We start from the raw sequence: 20,134 nt of genomic DNA on the forward strand, positions 1-20,134 counted from the left end.
TTCCCCTGCTATTTAGGAAACACTTAGCGCCCCTAGGCGGCAGTGTAGTCGTTCAGTGGTTTGTCGGATGAGTCCTCTCCGCTGCTGATTTTGACAAGTCTTTCCCTGAGCGTGATCCTTCGCTACATTCAGCATGGCCTGAGGCACCTGGGAGATGGTAAGATCCTCCTCCACCAGGAACAGGAAGTGAGGTCACAAGGAGTAAAAAAAAAAAAAAAGACTTTGTGTGAAGGGGCAACGGTCGTGATTCAATAAAAGGCTTGTTCTCAATAAGTGCATTGCACTTGACATATAAAGATCATGTATGCTTGAGCTGACATCCGCAGGGTGCAAATGTCGGGGAAATTGCCTTGTAAATGCAAAATTGTCGGTAGTGCAGTGTGCAGCGCTGCAACACGCCGTTGAATGAAAACCGGCCATCTTCCAAAAAATAAATGAATAATAGATCATAGAAATAGATGAGGTCAGATGTTTATCTCTCAACACAGTAGCCTACATTGACAAATGGAGAGGATGGCTGTGGTGATGATTAGACCAGCACATGGGTATCTAGTTCCTCTTTTACACAGAATGACCCGATGTGTACGTCGGTGTGGATTGAAGAAACTGTATTGAACTGGTGAGGATGCTCTGACATCCTTCTCAGACCGCAACCTATGATGCACACCAACGCCATACACAACAACACCCTGTTCAGCCTCACCTGACCTGTACAAAGCTGCTCTCATCGTACGTAGTATCGGATATTTGAAAGAGTAGAAAACGTGGAAAGAAAAGAGATCACTAAAGAGAAAATGTCATAATTGATACAGTATACTGCTTAGTCTTTCTCTAACCTAACATTGTAATGAAGTAAGGCCTATGTCCTCCCACTCAACATATACATTTGCATCCTGTTGTGTTTGTTATCATGGCAAACTTACAAACAGTATGGTATTGCAACCAACAGAGAATCTGGTGACCAGGCTAGCTGTTGCTGTTTCATCAGAACAAAATGGAGCCATGATGTCATGGTGGAACGCTTCCATAATGCCCAGGCAGACAGGAATCTGTTCTGCTTCCAAGCTGGGGAGCGGACCCGGGAGCCCCGACAGGGCCACAGACAAAGAGCCTGAATAAAGGGACTGGATTAGGGGCCTAGCACCAGGATTACACTAGCATTGCAGCCTGGCTGGTCAGCACAGCCCTAGACAGCGGTTCATCATCTGGTCTGACCGTCACCGACTGACCATACCAAATCAAACCTAGCCTGCCTCACTGTCTGTCTGACAGAGAGAGCAGAATAGGTGTGTGTGTGTGTGTGGCTTCAGACAATTGAAATGGCTGAAGTTTACTGATTAACTTTCTCCACTTGGACAAGAGGGTCATAAAAATCCCACTATTGACCAATATAATGTGCCACTATTGAACAATTTCATTCCATCCTAGCTGCAATATGCCGCAATATGACATATTTTGCCAACCATTTACAAATACAGTGGGTGCCCATTGACCCGCTGGCACAGTGTGTCACATCCCTCCTTGGGAAAAAACCCATCCAGATCTTTGGACGTCTCACACTTTTGTGTCAACACTCCCAGAGATGATCAAGTATCAAATCAAATCAAATTGTATTTGTCACATACACATGGTTAGCAGATGTTAATGCGAGTGTAGCGAAATACTTGTGCTTCTAGTCCCGACAATGCAGTAATAACCAACGAGTAAACTAACCTAACAATTCCACAACTACTACCTTATACACACACAAGTTGAAAGGGATAAAGAATATGTACATAAAGATATATGAATGAGTGATGGTACAGAATGGCATAGGCAAGATGCAGTAGATGGCATAGTGTCACGACTTCAACCGAGGCAGGCTCTCCTTCCCGTTCGGGTGGCGTTCGGCGGTCGTCGTCACCAGCCTATTAGCTGCCACTGACTCTTTTTCCTCCCCCCTCCTTATGTGTTTATTTGTTACACCTGTGTTCAGTTAAGTGGGTAATTAGTATGGCTTTATTTGTCAGCCAGCCCGTAGGCGTCTTTGTGCGGGATTGTTACTTTGTAAACCTTTTGGATTTCGGGAGTGGAGATTATATTTGTGGACTGGGATTGTTGCTCGTGTCGTTGGACCGTATTGTATGTTCACCCAGTTCGTCCGTGTTGGACATTTGTGTTGGACTGTTGGGGATTAAAAGGACTCAATTTATTGAAGCTCTGCTGTCTCCTGCGTTTGACTTCGCACCCCCCCGACACCCAGGTCATTACAGAATCCCGCACACCATCATGGAGTCAGCAGGAGCAGCAGCCCCCCCTCTCCCATCGATGGAGGAACGGGTTCTCCACCACACCACCGTCCTCCATCGAATCGGATCCGCCATGGACCAGATGATGGAGAGAATGGAGCGATGGGAGAGGAGTGGGCTCCTCTCTCCACCTTCAGCTCCCCTTCCTCAGGACTCTTCATCCCCCGGCTCCAGCGCGCTCCGTCTTACGCTCCCGAGGGATTATGATGGAGCGGCGGCAGGGTGCCAGGGGTTTTTACTCCAGCTGGAGCTATACCTGGCCACTGTTCGCCCTACTCCCTCGGGAGCGGAGAGGGTGAGTGTCCTCGTCTCCTGCCTAACGGGTCGTGCTCTGGAGTGGGCCAACGCAGTCTGGAATGGCCCGGACTCAGCGAAGGAGCACTACCCAGAGTTTACCCGTCGCTTTCGTGCCGTGTTCGACCACCCCCCAGAGGGCCGAGCGGCGGGTGAGAGACTGTTTCATCGTAGGCAGGAGAAGAGGAGCGCACAGGATTTCGCGCTGGAGTTCCGGACCTTAGCCGCGGGATCAGGGTGGAACGACAGGGCCCTTATTGACCACTACCGGTGTAGTCTCCGGGAGGACGTCCGCAGGGAGCTAGCGTGTCGGGACATCGCTCTTTCTTTGGATGAGCTCATCGACATGTCCATCCGACTGGACAATCTGCTGGCTGCCCGCGGGCGTTCGGAGAGGGTCCTGTGCGTTCCACCACCCAGCGCCCCGGCTCCCATCCCAATGGAGTTGGGAGGGGCCGCGCCTAGGGGTACCGGAGGAGGAGGCCTCCCCTGCACCAGCTGTGGTCGGAGAGGACACACGGCCGATCGGTGCTGGGGGGGTCTGTCTGGGAGTCGAGATGTCAGGCGGAACGCTTCTCGATCACCCCAGGTGAGTCAGCACCAAACTCACTCAGAACCCCCTGTTGGTCACATGTTTGTCTCAATTTTTTTCCCTTTATTTTTCCCCTCTTCCCAGCATAGGGCACTAGTAGATTCAGGTGCAGCTGGGAACTTTATGGATCGCGGACTCGCCCGAGAGTTGGGCGTTCCGCTTGTGCCGATAGATTCTCCCTTTCCCGTGCACTCCCTAGATAGCCGGCCATTAGGGTCAGGGGTGGTCAGGGAGGCCACAGTTCCCCTGGACATGGTGACGCAGGGGAATCATAGGGAACGTATCAGTCTCTTTATTATTGATTCGCCTGCGTTTCCAGTGGTGCTGGGTACTCCCTGGTTGGCCCGGCACAATCCCAATATTTCGTGGAGACAGGGGGTTCTCCAGGGGTGGTCAGAGGAGTGTTCTGGAAGGTGTCTGGGAGTTTCCATTGGTGCCACGTCGGTGGAGAGTCCAGACCAGGGTTCCACGGTGCGCATTCCCCCCGAGTATGCCGATTTGGCAATCGCTTTCTGTAAAAAGAAAGCGACGAAATTACCACCACATCGACCGGGTAGGGATTGTGCGATAGATCTCCAGGTTAACGCTGCGCTTCCCAAGAGTCACGTGTACCCTTTGTCCCAAGAGGAGACGTTGGCTATGGAGACATATGTCGCGGAGTCTCTGGGACAGGGGTACATTCGGCCCTCCATCTCACCCGTCTCCTCGAGTTTCTTTTTTGTGAAGAAGAAGGAGGGAGGTTTGCGTCCGTGTATTGATTATAGAGGTCTAAATGCCATCACAGTGGGGTTTAGTTACCCACTACCTCTCATCGCTTCGGCGGTGGAATCATTTCACGGAGCGCAGTTCTTTACAAAACTGGACCTCAGGAGCGCGTACAGTCTGGTGCGTATTCGGGAGGGGGACGAGTGGAAAACCGCATTTAGTACCACATCGGGCCATTATGAGTACTGCGTCATGCCGTATGGGTTAAAGAATGCAGTCCTGAGGAGAATAAACGAGGTGTGTTATCGATTAAAACTCCCTTCCTATTATCGTATTAACCCCTCGTTTCATGTGTCTCTCCTCAGGCCGGTGGTAGCTGGTCCCCTGCAGGACGGTGAGGTACCGGAGGTCCCTCCTCCCCCTCTGGACATCGAGGGGTCCCCGGCGTACACGATACGGGCTATTCTGGACTCGAGACGCCGGGTGAGGGGCCTGCAGTACCTCGTGGACTGGGAGGGGTACGGTCCGGAGGAGAGGTGCTGGGTACCGGTGGAGGACATTTTGGATCCATCTATGTTAAGGGATTTCCATCGCCTCCATCCGGATCGCCCCGCGCCTCGTCCTCCGGGTCGACCTCGAGGCTGGGGTCGGCGCGCTGCGGGAGCCGCGCGTCAGAGGGGGGGTACTGTCACGACTTCAACCGAGGCAGGCTCTCCTTCCCGTTCGGGTGGCGTTCGGCGGTCGTCGTCACCAGCCTATTAGCTGCCACTGACTCTTTTTCCTCCCCCCTCCTTATGTGTTTATTTGTTACACCTGTGTTCAGTTAAGTGGGTAATTAGTATGGCTTTATTTGTCAGCCAGCCCGTAGGCGTCTTTGTGCGGGATTGTTACTTTGTATACCTTTTGGATTTCGGGAGTGGAGATTATATTTGTGGACTGGGATTGTTGCTCGTGTCGTTGGACCGTATTGTATGTTCACCCAGTTCGTCCGTGTTGGACATTTGTGTTGGACTGTTGGGGATTAAAAGGACTCAACTTATTGAAGCTCTGCTGTCTCCTGCGTTTGACTTCGCACCCCCCCGACACCCAGGTCATTACACATAGAGTACAGTATATACATATGAGATGAGTAATGTAGGGAATATAAACATATAGTGGCATAGTTTAAAGTGGCTAGTGATACATGTATTACATAAAGATGGCAAGATGCAGTAGATGATATAGAGTACAGTATATACATACACATATGAGATGAGTAATGTAGGGTATGTAAACATTATATTAAGTGGTATTGTTTAAAGTGGCTAGTGATACATTTTTACATACATTTCCATCAATTCCCATTATTAAAGTGGCTGGAGTTGAGTCAGTATGTTGGCAGCAGCCACTAAATGTTAGTGGTGGCTGTTTAACAGTCTGATGGTCTTGAGATAGAAGCTGTTTTTCAGTCCCTGCTTTGATGCAACTGTACTGACCTCGCTTTCTGGATGATAGCGGGGTGAACAGGCAGTGGCTCGGGTGGTTGTTGTCCTTGATCATCTTTATGGCCTTCCTGTGACATCGGGTGGTGTAGGTGTCCTGGAGGGCAGGTAGTTTGCCCCCGGTGATGCGTTGTGCAGACCTCACTACACTCTGGAGAGCCTTCCGGTTGTGGGCGGAGCAGTTGCCGTACCAGGCGGTGCTGCTGCGCCTTCTTCACAACGCTGTCTGTTTGGGTGGACCAATTCAATTTGTCCGTGATGTGTACGCCGAGGAACTTAAAACTTACTACCCTCTCCACTACTGTCCCGTCGATGTGGATAGGGGGGTGCTCCCTCTGCTGTTTCCTGAAGTCCACAATCATCTCCATTGTTTTGTTGACGTTGAGTGTGAGGTTATTTTCCTGACACCACACTCCGAGGGCCCTCACCTCCTCCCTGTGGGCCGTCTCGTCGTCGTTGGTAATCAAGCCTACCACTGTAGTGTCGTCCGCAAACTTGATGATTGAGTTGGAGGCGTGCATGGCCACGCAGTCGTGGGTGAACAGGGAGTACAGGAGAGGGCTCAGAACGCACCCTTGTTGGGCCCCAGTGTTGAGGATCAGCGGGGTGGAGATGTTGTTACCTACCCTCACCACAATGGGGGCGGCCCGTCAGGAAGTCCAGTACCCAGTTGCACAGGGCGGGGTCGAGACCCAGGGTGTCGAGCTTGATGACGAGTTTGGAGGGTACTATGGTGTGAAATGCTGAGCTGCACCAAGCTGCTCCTCTGTAGTAGGTGCTAGATTAGATATGGCCTAGTTACCTACCGTCTGTGTGTGTGGTGTGTGTGTGTCTGTCTGTCTCTGTGTTTATGTCTCTGTGTCTGTGTGTGTCTCTCTGTGTGTGTGTGTGTGTGTGTGTGTGTGTGTGTGTGTGTGTGTGTGTGTGTGTGTGTGTGTGTGTGTGTGTGTGTGTGTGTGTGTGCGTGTGCGTGTGCGTGTGTGTCTGTGTGAGTGTGTCTCTGTGTGTGTCTGTGTATGTGTGTGTCTGTGTGTCTCTGTGCGTGTGTGCACGACTCTATGTGTGTGTGTGTGTGCGTGTGTGTGTGTGTGTGTGTGTGTGTGTGTGTGTGTGTGTGTGTGTGTGTGTGTGTGTGTGTGTGCGTGTGTGCGTGTGTGTCTGTGTGAGTGTGTCTCTGTGTGTGTCTGTGTATGTGTGTGTCTGTGTGTCTCTGTGCGTGTGTGCACGACTCTATGTGTGTGTGTGTGTGCGTGTGCGTGTGCATTTGTGTGTGTGTCACTGTACGCGCGTCTTTGTGTGTGTGTGTGTGTCCGACTGACTAATTGACGTAATCATATTAATTGACTCTCACACTAATATGGCATGTTGTTCACTATCCATTCCCTTATGTTACTATCCCATTTTAATGCCACAACCACAATCCTTAAAGGAGAACATGTTCTGACTTTATTTTTGTGTACCACCAAATCTATTGTTGTTGCCATTCTCTGTCTGCACACATGGTGCATATTCATTTCCATGAAGAACTTCCATAATAGGTGGTCTCTCAACTTTATAAAATAATAATTTTTTACTCAAAAGAAAATGTACTGATCAACTTCCTTGCCAGTGTGAGACACTTTTGGCAGAAGGCGGTGGGGAATGCCAAAACTGCCATTTTAGGAATGTGGTTCAATACTGTTAATATACTGATCAGTTAAGCCTCTTTTGTTCATTTGGATCGTAATCATCTCCACCGTTGAATAGGGATGGTACTCAAATGAGGTTATAATGAACAACACATAAAGATAGGAAAAGACATTTGCAATTCAGATTTGTTTCATTCTTCTAAACAGAGAACGGGAGTAATATTCATCAAATCAAAGACCTTGAACATCCTAATGATCTTCATGCTAGTGGCTATTTTAGGCATTGCTTGTAAGTCTTCAAATAAAATGAATTCCTAAAAGGCAGTATATGTGTAAATTAAAATGTTTTTGTAAACTGTAAAAACTTGAGAACTGTGCTATATACAAAGAAATATTGAGATTTAGATTTTTCTGGTAATTCCAGATGGAATACAAGAAAGAGCTCTTCCATGCCGTCCCTAGGAGGGGTGCGTCACTTGAGTGGGTTGAGTCACTGACGTGATCTTCCTGTCCGGGTTGGCGCCCCCCCTTGGGTTGTGCCGTGGCGGAGATCTTTGTGGGCTATACTCGGCCTTGTCTCAGGATGGTAAATTGGTGGTTGAAGATATCCCTCTAGTGGTGTGGGGGCTGTGCTTTGGCAAAGTGGGTGGGGTTATATCCTGCCTGTTTGGCCCTGTCCGGGGGTATCATCAGATTGGGCCACAGTGTCTCCTGACCCCTCCTGTCTCAGCCTCCAGTATTTATGCTGCAGTAGTTTATGTGTCGGGGGGCTAGGGTCAGTCTGTTATATCTGGAGTATTTCTCCTGTCTTATCCGGTGTCCAGTGTGAATTTAAGTATGCTCTCTCTAATTCTCTCTTTCTTTCTTTCTTTCTCTCTCCCGGAGGACCTGAGCCCTAGGACCATGCCTCAGGACTACCTGACATGATGACTCCTTGCTGTCCCCAGTCCACCTGGCCGTGATGCTGCTCCAGTTTCAACTGTTCTGCCTGCGGCTATGGAACCCTGACCTGTTCACCGGACGTGCTACCTCTCCCAGACCTGCTGTTTTCAACTCTCTAGAGACAGCAGGAGCGGTAGAGATACTCTCAATGATCGGCTGTGAAAAGCCAACTGACATTTACTCCTGAGGTGCTGACTTGTTGCACTCTCGACAACTACTATTATTATTATTTGACCATGCTGGTCATTTATGAACATTTGAACATCTTGGCCATGTTCTGTTATAATCTCCACCCGGCACAGCTAGAAGAGGACTGGCCACCCCTCATAGCCTGGTTCCTCTCTAGGTTTCTTCCTAGGTTTTGGCCTTTCTAGGGAGTTTTTCCTAGCCACCGTGCTTCTACACCTGCATTGCTTGCTGTTTGGGGTTTTAGGCTGGGTTTCTGTACAGCACTTTGAGATATCAGCTGATGTAAGAAGGACTATATAAATACATTTGATTTGATTTGAGATCTGCATCTCTATATTTATGGCTCATTAGTGGGGAGAGGGTGCAGAAACCTTCCTTTATGCCTTGGTTCTGGTGGTACTGACATTGTTCCTTGGTTCTGGTGGTACTGACATTGTTCCTTGGTTCTGGTGGTACTGATGTTGTTCATTGGTTCTGTTGGTACTGACATTGTTCCTTGGTTCTGTTGGTAATGACATTGTTCCTTGGTTCTGGTGGTACTGACATTGTTCATTGGTTCTGGTGGTACTGATGTTGTTCATTGGTTCTGTTGGTACTGACATTGTTCCTTGGTTCTGGTGGTACTGACATTGTTCCTTGGTTCTGGTGGTAATGACATTGTTCCTTGGTTCTGGTGGTACTGACATTGTTCCTTGGTTCTGGTGGTAATGACATTGTTCATTGGTTCTGGTGGTAATGACATTGTTCATTGGTTCTGTTGGTACTGACGTTGTTCATTGGTTCTGTTGGTACTGATGTTGTTCATTGGTTCTGGTGATACTGATGTTGTTCCTTGGTTCTGTTGGTACTGACATTTCAAAAATGGGATGTGCAGAGGGTGTGTTTAAGTGTATCAATGACCAAAACTGACTTGATTAAACAGAAATGCAGTGTCCCATTTTTAATTTCTAACACATTCCAAATACTGTATTCCTGTAAATACGGTAGGGGCAGTAATATGCAATGTACATAGAGCCATTAATGGTTGCTTTCTCTTTCAGATGCTGTAAATGGTAAAATGATACTGGCCAGAGTTTTGACAATGGCCACTGAGGATCCCATGGAACATTCAGCAAGATTAGGGACTAGGGGCTAGTAGGAGGTGTTAACCCCTGGGTCTTTGCCAGATGCCCAACCGGCATCTCTTAGGCTTTGATTAGACATGCAGCCCAATTCTGATATTTTTTCCAGTTGGTCTTTTGACAAATCACATCAGATCTTTTTCAGAGCTAATCTGATTGGTTAAAAAAGCAACATATTATCACTGCTACACCTGGCTATCAGCGGAGCCTTGTTTGACAGCGAAACAGTTCATTCAGCCTCATTTATTGCCTTTAAAAAAAACATCGCTGAGACGGCTGACTTGCTTAAACAAATGTGGTTTCTAATGACAATTGAGATGTACAAACTATGGCATAAGGGAACATCAAGCGGATAAGAGTCAATCCGTAATTTCGATTATAACATTAATGAGCAAGCTAGGACGGACGTAGTCAATATAACTCTTTGTTTAGCACTCTTGAAATATACAGCGACAGAATTCAAAACATGGGCCGTTCTTACAGTGTTCTCCCTGTACACCAGGTCAGAATCATAGGATAAATAAAACTTGTCAACCTCATTTGATTCTACTATCTCTGTTTGAACCTCTAGTCTTGATGTGTGCTTCCATGTTGCAGAATAAAATGGCAATGAGAAAACAGTATTTGTTCAGCTTTAAAGTAACAGTAAAATCGAAGCCAAAAAGCGAACGAGTTGGGTTTAAGAGATTGTGAAGTAGAATAAGTAGTAAGTAAGCCTTTTCCGAGCCAGAACACCCATAGGGATTGTGAAACTGGTCAAATTTAGCTGATTAACTTACTTCCCCCTTTGAGAGAACTTCTATATTGGGAGTTGCACTAATTGCACTCCTCACCAAGCCAACAGCCTTCACCTAACCGCCTTTCAGAATGCCTTTGAATCTGTATCGAGACCCTGGTTATGGCAGCATAGCGACCAGCACAGGTGCCAGGACATTGGCCAGTCTGGGTGGTTCCCTCCCTCTGTTGATGTTGAAGACTGAACCAGAGCAGTCCAAATTGCAACCCATGTCCGAAGAGGAACAGAGGCTTGTAGCTGGGGGACTAGGGTGGAGGAAGGTGTATTCCAGCCTGGTGCTGCTCTTCTGACTGGGGTGGCTGGCCATGCTGATTATCGTCATCATAAGACAGGCACGGAGCCCTCGGCCAGTTCCACCACTTTTTCTCTGGTGGCAGAGGACACTGTTCAATCACTTCTTCTCTGGTGGCAGAGGGCACTGTTCTATCACTTCTTCTCTGGCAGAAAAGGACACTGATCTACCACTTCTTCTCTGGTGGAAGAGGACACTGATCTACCACTTCTTCTCTGGTGGAAGAGGACACTGTTCTACCGCCTGCAGCTAGCCTTGTTCATGGACACAGAGAACTAGGGACCAGGGGGTATCAGCATGCCCTACCTGAAGTCCCTCGGGGTGGGGCTCTGATACTGGAGGGGCGTCGGGACACAGAGATGGACAAGGGGGTGGTGACAGCGGCTCAGATCCAATGGCTTCATATGGAGATCTAGGCAGCAGGCCTCAGAGTCGTGTTGGTCCTTTGTTACCTAGACCTGCTCAAACGCAACGACACAGATTTTCCCTCTGGCCTCTCCGGCTCAATACAGTATGCCCTCCGATACTGGTTGGAGAAGTAGGTGGCTTGATTTGGAATCTGTGGCATTGACCCTGCGTATTCATAGCAGAATCTGAAAAAGTGGAGAGTTGTGGTCCAGGTGATCAGCTCAAAGGATGACGAGAGGATTGTGATGATGAGACAGACAGGAGAGTTTCTACCTGCCCTGAATTTTTTTTTATTTCACCTTTATTTAACCAGGTAGGCCAGTTGAGAACAAGTTCTCTTTTACAACTGCGACCTGGCCAAGATAAAGCAAAGCAGTGCGACACAAACAACACAGAGTTACACATGGAATAAACAAACATACAGTCAATAACACAACATAAATGTCTATATACAGTGTATCCAAATGAAGTAAGATTAGGGAGGTAAGGCAATAAATAGGCCATAGTGGCGAAATAATTACAATTTAGCAATTAAACACTGGAGTGATAGATGTGCAGAAGATGAATGTGCAATTAGAGATACTGGGATGCAAAAGAGAAGAAAAAAAAAATATATATATGGGCATGAGGTAGTTGGGTGGGCTATTTACAAATAGGCTATGTACAGGTGGAATGATCTGTAAGCTGCTCTGACAGCGGATGCTTATGGGAAGGTTGTGGAAGGCAGGTATATTTCACTGGTCACCCCCAAAGCTAACTCCTTCCAGTTCTCGGCTGCCAATGACTGGAACTAATTGCACAAATCATTGAAGCTGGAGACTCATATCTCCCTCACTAACTTTAATAAGTTGGGTGGATTTTGGCCCATTCCTCCTGACAGAGTTGGGGTAACTGAGTCAAGTTTGTAGGCCTCCTTGCTCGCAGACGCTTTTTCAGTTCTGCCCACAAATTTTCTATGGGATTGAGGTCAGGGCTTTGTGATGGCCACTCCAATAGCTTGACTTTGTTGTCCCTGAGCCATTTTGCCACAACTTTGGAAGTATGCTTGGTGTCATTGTTCATTTGGAAGACCCATTTGCGACCAAGCTTTAACTTCCTGACTGATGTCTTGAGATGTTGCTTCAATATATCCACATAATTTTCCTACTTCATGATGTCATCTATTTTGTGAAGTGCACCAGTCCCTCCTGCAGCAAAGCACCCCCACATCATGATGCTGCCAACCTTGTGCTTCACCGTTGGGATGGTGTTCTTCGGCTTGCAAGCCCCCCTTTTTCCTCCAAACATATTGATGGTCATTAAGGCCAAACAGTTCTATTTTTGTAGGCCTTTGTAACGGTTGTCGTTGGTGGAAGGAGAAGAGGACCAAAGTGCAGCGTGGTACGTATTCATAATAATTAAATTAAGAATGAATACTGAACAAAAACAACAAACCGACAAACGAACAGTTCTGTAAGGTGCAAACGAAAAACACTAAACAGAAAATAACTACCCACCACCCATAGTGGGAAAACAGGCTACCTAAGTATGATTCTCAATCAGAGACAACGATCGACACCTGCCTCTGATTGAGAACCATACTAGGCTAAACACATAGAAATATAACGACTAGAACAAAACATAGAAAAACAACATAGAATGCCCACCCCAACTCACGCCCTGACCAACTAAAATAAAGACATAATAAAGGAACTAAGGTCAGAACGTGGCAGCCTTGAAATACATCCACAGGTACACCTCCAATTGACTCAAATGATGTCAATTAGCCTATCAGAAGCTTCTAAAGCCATGACATAATTTCCTGGAATTCTCCAAGCTGTTTAAAGGCACAGTCAACTTAGAGTATTTTAAACGTCTGACCCACTAGAAATGTGATACAGTGAATTATATGTTAAATAATCTGTCTGTAAACAATTGTTGGAAAAATGACTTGTGTCATTTTCAAAGTAGATGTTCTAACCGACTAGCCAAAACTATAGTTTGTTAACAAGAAATTTGTGGAGTGTTTGAAAAACTAGTTTTAATGACTCCAACCTAAGTGTATGTAAACTTCCGACTTCAACTGTAGGTCTATAACAGTTTGGGTCAAAAGTGTCTCCCCCTTTGATGAGTGGGATGACCGCGGCAGCTTTCCAATCTTTGGGGATCTCAGACGATACGAAAGAGAGGTTGAACAGGCTTGTAATAGGGGTTGCAGCAATTGCGGTGGATAATTTTAGAAAGAGAGGGTCCAGATTGTCTAGCACAGCTGATTTGTAGGGGTCCAGATTTTGCAGCTCTTTCAGAACATCAGCTATCTGGATTTGGGTGTAGGAGAAATGGGGAGGCTTGGGCAAGTTGCTGTGGGGGGTGCAGAGCTGTTGACCGGGGTAGAGGTAGCCAGGTGGAAAGCATGGCCAGCCCTTGAAAAATGCTTATTAAAATTCTCGATTATCGTAGATTTATTGGTGGTGACAGTGTTTCCTAGCCTCAGTGCAGTGGGCAGCTGGGAGGAGGTGCTTTTATTCTCCATGGACATTACAGTGTTCCAGAACTTTTTGGAGTTTGTGCTACAGGATGAACATTTCTGTTTGAAAAAGCTAGCCTTTTCTTTCCTGACTGCCTGTGTATATTGGTTCCTAACTTCCCTGAAAAGTTGCATATCACGGGGGCTATTCGATGCTAATGCAGTACGCCACAGGATGTTTTTGTGCTGGTCAAGGGATAGTCAGGTCTGGAGTGAACCAGGGGCTACATCTGTTCTTAGTTATACATTTTTTGAATGGGGCATGCTTATTTAAGATGGTGAGGAAAGCACTTTTAAAGAATAACCAGGCATCTTCTACTGACAGAATGAGGTCAATATCCTTCCAGGATACCCGGGCCAGGTTGATTAGAAAGGCCTGCTCGCTGAAGTGTTTTAGGGAGCGTTTGACAGTGGTCGTTTGACCGCGGGCCCATTCCGGACGCAGGCAATGAGGCAGTGATCGCTGAGATCCTGGTTGAAGACAGCAGAGGTGTATTTAGAGGGCAGGTTGGTCAGGATGATATCTATGAGGGTGCCCGTGTTTACGGATGTAGGGTTGTACTTGGTAGGTTCCATGATCATTTGTGTGAGATTGAGGGCATCTAGCTTAGATTGTAGGACAGCGTTAAGCATATCCCAGTTTAGGTCACCTAACAGTACAAACTCTGAAGATAAATGGGGTGCAATTAATTCACATATGGTGTCCAGGGCACAGCTGGGGGCTGAGGGGGGTCTATAACAAGTGACAACAGTGAGAGACGTATTTATGGAAAGGTGGATTTTTAAAAGTAGAAGCTCGAATTGTTTGGGCACGGACCTGGATAGCATAACAGAACTCTGCAGGCTGACTCTGCAGTAGATTTCAACTCCACCCCCTTTGGCAGTTCTATCTTGGCGGAAAATGTTGTAGTGGAAATTTCAAAAATGTTGGTGGCCTTCTAAAGCCAGGATTCAGACACGGCTAGGACATCAGGGTTAGCAGAGTGTGCAAAAGCAGTGAATAAAACAAACTTAGGGAGGAGGCTTCTGATATTAACATGCATGAAACCAAGGCTTTTGCGGTTACAGAAGTCAACAAATGATTACGCCTGGGGAATAGGAGTGGAACTAGAGGCTACAGGGCCTGGGTTAACCTCTACATCACCAGAGGAACAGAGGAGGAGAAGGATAAGTGTACGGCTAAAAGCTATAAGAACTGGTCGTCTAGTGCGTTGGGGACAGAGAATAAAAGGAGCAGATTTCTGGGCTTGGTAGAATAGATTCAAGGCATAATGTACAGACAAGGGTATGGTAGGATGTGAGTTCAGTGGAGGTAAACCTAGGCGTTGAGTGACGATGAGAGTGGTTTCGTCTCTGGAGGGACAAGTTAAGCCAGGTGAGGTCTCCGCATGTGTGTGGGGTGGGACGAAAGAGCTATCTAAGGCATTTTGAGCGGGACTGAAGGCTCTACATTAAAATAAAACAGTAAAAACTAGCCAAGACAGCAGTAAACAAGGCATATTGACATTAGAGAGAGGCATAAAGCAATCACAGGTGCTGATCAAGAGAGCTAAGAGAGGAACGGATAAATGGCAATGAATGGGCAGAGCTGTTCAGTTAGGTACACACAGGACCAGAGTTCGGGGGGTGTTAACCAATGCTGGAAGGGGGGCCTGAGTGAAAAGTTTGGGAACCCCTGATTTAACGAACTATAAATAATTTAGTGAATACAGTTTCAACATTTGACTTGTGTTTAGTGAATTAGCATTTTTACAAGTTAACTTACTTGTTGCTGTGAAAGACCTTATTTGGCAGAAAGTGTTTTGGCAAGGAACATGGTTAAATTCTGTTAATTTGCTGGTGCCGGGAAGAGGCATATCGTCAAATCCTGAATCATGATTCACCAGTACTAAAACAAGTCTATAAAATACACAAACAATGAGACAGGAGAGAAACACTCAAATGTTTCTTTGTTCGATTCAGATTAAAAAAGTTAGGTTACAAGTCGAGTCGAACAGAACCTTGAACCGTCATTGTCTGATTATCTTCATGCTTGTGGCTCTGTTAGCCATTGCTAGTAAGTATTCATCATTTCTTGGATAGTTGTATAGTTTAATATTGTACCACTAACCATTCAGTCAGGAAGCTTTAAGCTCCTGTTATTCAGCTTGGTTACTGTTATAAAAGGGAATACAGCTGGTGGTTCAACAGAGATGCATGTGCATGTTAACCACCATCTCGCTGATGTCATCAAGTGTGGGTCCATTGGGTGCAAACTTCCCCCAGCGATAGTGCACAAGGCGAAAAGAGATAGGAACAAGGTTAAACAGGAAACCACATGCAGTATACGTGCCAGACTCATGATTCAGTTGGTGTTTGGTTACACTCAAATAAAATAAAGACATTTATGTTGGTGTTGTTGTCCGCCCTTACACAGACTAAAGTACAGACGCTTAAGTAAAGATCTGTGTCTAAGATGTACTGTATACCATATCTCATTCAAACTGTCCATAATCAGAGTTTATTACCAGTTTATAACTCACTCCTAACTATGGGTCTGTAAAATAGAAACATTCATATGTAGTTGGCCACCTCAGTCTGAATCTCTGATTACATTTTCCTTCGTTGCATGTGGTATACGTGTTTAATAATTCATGTCATTACAAATGCATTGGTTTTATTTTTGCAGTTGGTCACTCACTATACCATTGTGAGCCAGTGTTGGCACACACAAGTCAAGACCCACACAGACACAATGGCCTCCCTGGCTGTACCTCCAACTTTCTGTCACAGACACAATGACCTCCGTGGCTGTACCTCCTACCTTCTGTCACAGACACAATGGCCTCCGTGGCTGTACCTCCTACCTTCTGTCACAGACACAATGGCCTCCGTGGCTGTACCTCCTACTGTCTGTCACAGACACAATGGCCTCCGTGGCTGTACCTCCTACCTTCTGTCACAGACACAATGGCCTCTGTGGCTGTACCTCCTACCGTCTGTCACAGACACAATGGCCTCCGTGGCTGTACCTCCTACATTCTTTCACAGACACCATACACACAAACAAGCATGCACACACACAGACACACACATTTTTATTTTTAATGAGGTGACATTCTAACCCAAAGAGGACTGCCTAAGTCTAAGCGCCAAAGTGAAGCATCCCTCTTTCAGGAAGCCAATCCCTATTTATTTTGTTTCCCAGCATCAAGATGAGATTCCCAGCTCCATTCCAAAAGGAAAAAGGAGACGGCTGATTGCTAAGGTTTGTGTGTCGTGTCCCTGGAGGGTGTGGTCCAGGGGAACGTTACTCAACATAAAGCCTTGGGGGAGATACCTGTACCCAATGTATATAGCCTCGTTATTATTATGTAATTTTCTAACTTTCAGACATCTGTGTACACTGTGTGCACTATGAACACTAAGAGTTTGCGAATAAACAAAGGTTGGAACTGATAGGGTGGGTCATTACCTGTCTGTACCCACACAATACATCCGCCATCCATTCTTTTCCAGTTTGAGCTCCTGCTTTCACTGCTGCTCAATGATACATAAACACCTATGATGCAGACAGTTAACAGCATTTCAATGGTTGGAAGGAGAAAGATATCTTGTTGAGAGCCACTGTGTGTGAATAGGATTGCCTCTGTTCCTTTGGAACTCATTTTGACACCTGTCACACAGGGTCAACATAACGTAGCTGTATTAACGTAGCAAAAAAGTACATCTGGGTTGGAGGGAGTAGTCGCATTCCGCTTCGCTCCGCAGGTAGTATTACCATTTCATTTTCATTTTCATTACAGTACAACGGTTTGATTTGTTTGATCTTAGCTAGCTACATAGCCGTCTTTGTATCAAACATAATTGTGTAGTTATTGAGGTTCGCTAGCCAGCTATTTTCGTCCTAACGTAACGCAACGTAGCCAAGAATGCTACCTAGCCAGCTAGCCACCGAATAGCAGCATTGTAGAAACGAGTGCATTACAACGGAACGACTTGATTAGTGTAGTGTTGGCTGGCTACACAGTTGTCTTTGCTATCTTTGATTTGTTTGATCTTAGCTAGCTACTTAGCTGGCTACATAGCCGTCTTTGTATCAAAGATAATTGTGTAGTTATTGAGGTTCGCTGAGGTTCGCTAGCCAGGTATTCTCGTCCTAACGTAACGTAACGTAGTCAACCCTGCTAGCTAGCCAGCTAGCCACCGATTAGCAGCACTGTAGAAACGATTACATTACAACGGAACGACTTGATTAGTGTAGTGTTAGCTAGCTACATAGTTGTCTTTGCTATCTTTGTATCTAAGATAATTGTGTAGCTTTGAGTAATTATCGGTTAGCTAGCCAGCTATTTTCGCCTGCCGCGCTGCCGTCCTCCTACCTAGCCAACACTGCTAGCTAACACTGCTAGCTAGCTAACTTCTACCGAATAGCAGCACTGTAGAAACTTACATTACAACGGAACGACGTGATTAGCGTAGTGTTAGCTAGTTGTCTTTGCTGTCCTTGTATCCAAGATAATTGTGTAGTTTAGAGAAATTTAGAGAAATTGTCGAGGTTACCTAGCCAGCTTCACTTTCAACAACGCAGCCACTGCTAGCCAGCCTACTTCACCAGCCAGCAGTACTATATCATTTTAGTCAATAAGATCTTTTATTTTATTTTTTTTGCAACGTAAGCTTAACTTTCTGAACATTCGAGACGTGTAGTCCACTTGTCATTCTAATCTCCTTTGCATTAGCGTAGCCTCTTCTGTAGCCTGTCAACTATGTGTCTGTCTATCCCTGTTCTCTCCTCTCTGCACAGACCATACAAACGCTTCACACCGCGTGGCCGCGGCCACCCTAACCTGGTGGTCCCAGCCCGCACGACCCACGTGGAGTTCCAGGTCTCCGGTAGCCTCTGGAACTGCCGATCTGCGGCCAACAAGGCAGAGCTCATCTCAGCCTATGCGTCCCTCCAGTCCCTCGACTTCTTGGCACTGACGGAAACATGGCTCACCACAGATAACACTGTTACTCCTACTGCTCTCTCTTCGTCTGCCCACGTGTTCTCGCACACCCCGAGAGCTTCTGGTCAGCGGGGTGGTGGCACCGGGATCCTCATCTCTCCCAAGTGGTCATTCTCTCTTTCTCCCCTTACCCATCTGTCTATCGCCTCCTTCGAATTCCATGCTGTCACAGTTACCAGCCCTTTCAAGCTTAACATCCTTATCATTTATCGCCCTCCAGGTTCCCTCGGAGAGTTCATCAATGAGCTTGATGCCTTGATAAGCTCCTTTCCTGAGGACGGCTCACCTCTCACAGTTCTGGGTGACTTTAACCTCCCCACGTCTACCTTTGACTCATTCCTCTCTGCCTCCTTCTTTCCACTCCTCTCCTCTTTTGACCTCACCCTCTCACCTTCCCCCCCTACTCACAAGGCAGGCAATACGCTTGACCTCATCTTTACTAGATGCTGTTCTTCCACTAACCTCATTGCAACTCCCCTCCAAGTCTCCGACCACTACCTTGTATCCTTTTCCCTCTCGCTCTCATCCAACACTTCCCACACTGCCCCTACTCGGATGGTATCGCGCCGTCCCAACCTTCGCTCTCTCTCCCCCGCTACTCTCTCCTCTTCCATCCTATCATCTCTTCCCTCTGCCCAAACCTTCTCCAACCTATCTCCTGATTCTGCCTCCTCAACCCTCCTCTCCTCCCTTTCTGCATCCTTTGACTCTCTATGTCCCCTATCCTCCAGGCCGGCTCGGTCCTCCCCTCCCGCTCCGTGGCTCGACGACTCATTGCGAGCTCACAGAACAGGGCTCCGGGCAGCCGAGCGGAAATGGAGGAAAACTCGCCTCCCTGCGGACCTGGCATCCTTTCACTCCCTCCTCTCTACATTTTCCTCTTCCGTCTCTGCTGCTAAAGCCACTTTCTACCACTCTAAATTCCAAGCATCTGCCTCTAACCCTAGGAAGCTCTTTGCCACCTTCTCCTCCCTCCTCGATCCCCCTCCGCCCTCTCTGCAGACGACTTCGTCAACCATTTCGAAAAGAAGGTCGACGACATCCGATCCTCGTTTGCTAAGTCAAACGACACCGCTGGTTCTGCTCACACTGCCCTACCCTGTGCTCTGACCTCTTTCTCCCCTCTCTCTCCAGATGAAATCTCGCGTCTTGTGACGGCCGGCCGCCCAACAACCTGCCCGCTTGACCCTATCCCCTCCTCTCTTCTCCAGACCATTTCCGGAGACCTTCTCCCTTACCTCACCTCGCTCATCAACTCATCCTTGACCGCTGGCTACGTCCCTTCCGTCTTCAAGAGAGCGAGAGTTGCACCCCTTCTGAAAAAACCTACACTCGATCCCTCCGATGTCAACAACTACAGACCAGTATCCCTTCTTTCTTTTCTCTCCAAAACTCTTGAACGTGCCGTCCTTGGCCAGCTCTCCTGCTATCTCATTCAGAATGACCTTCTTGATCCAAATCAGTCAGGTTTCAAGACTAGTCACTCAACTGAGACTGCTCTTCTCTGTATCACGGAGGCGCTCCGCACTGCTAAAGCTAACTCTCTCTCCTCTGCTCTCATCCTTCTAGACCTATCGGCTGCCTTCGATACTGTGAACCATCAGATCCTCCTCTCCACCCTCTCCGAGTTGGGCATCTCCGGCGCGGCCCACGCTTGGATTGCGTCCTACCTGACAGGTCGCTCCTACCAGGTGGCGTGGCGAGAATCTGTCTCCTCACCACGCGCTCTCACCACTGGTGTCCCCCAGGGCTCTGTTCTAGGCCCTCTCCTATTCTCGCTATACACCAAGTCACTTGGCTCTGTCATAACCTCACATGGTCTCTCCTATCATTGCTATGCAGACGACACACAATTAATCTTCTCCTTTCCCCCTTCTGATGACCAGGTGGCGAATCGCATC

The 20,134-nt window shown here is 47.2% G+C and overlaps 1 pseudogene; it reads right to left on the reverse strand.

Moving 5' to 3' along the window:
- Positions 1–32: 32 nt before the first annotated feature.
- LOC129811242 (reticulon-4-interacting protein 1 homolog, mitochondrial-like) overlaps positions 33–20,134 on the reverse strand; it is a 34,252-nt pseudogene continuing 14,150 nt past the window's right edge.

The sequence above is a fragment of the Salvelinus fontinalis genome, chromosome 15 (assembly GCF_029448725.1).
Source record: "Salvelinus fontinalis isolate EN_2023a chromosome 15, ASM2944872v1, whole genome shotgun sequence".
Classification (NCBI taxonomy): domain Eukaryota; kingdom Metazoa; phylum Chordata; class Actinopteri; order Salmoniformes; family Salmonidae; genus Salvelinus; species Salvelinus fontinalis.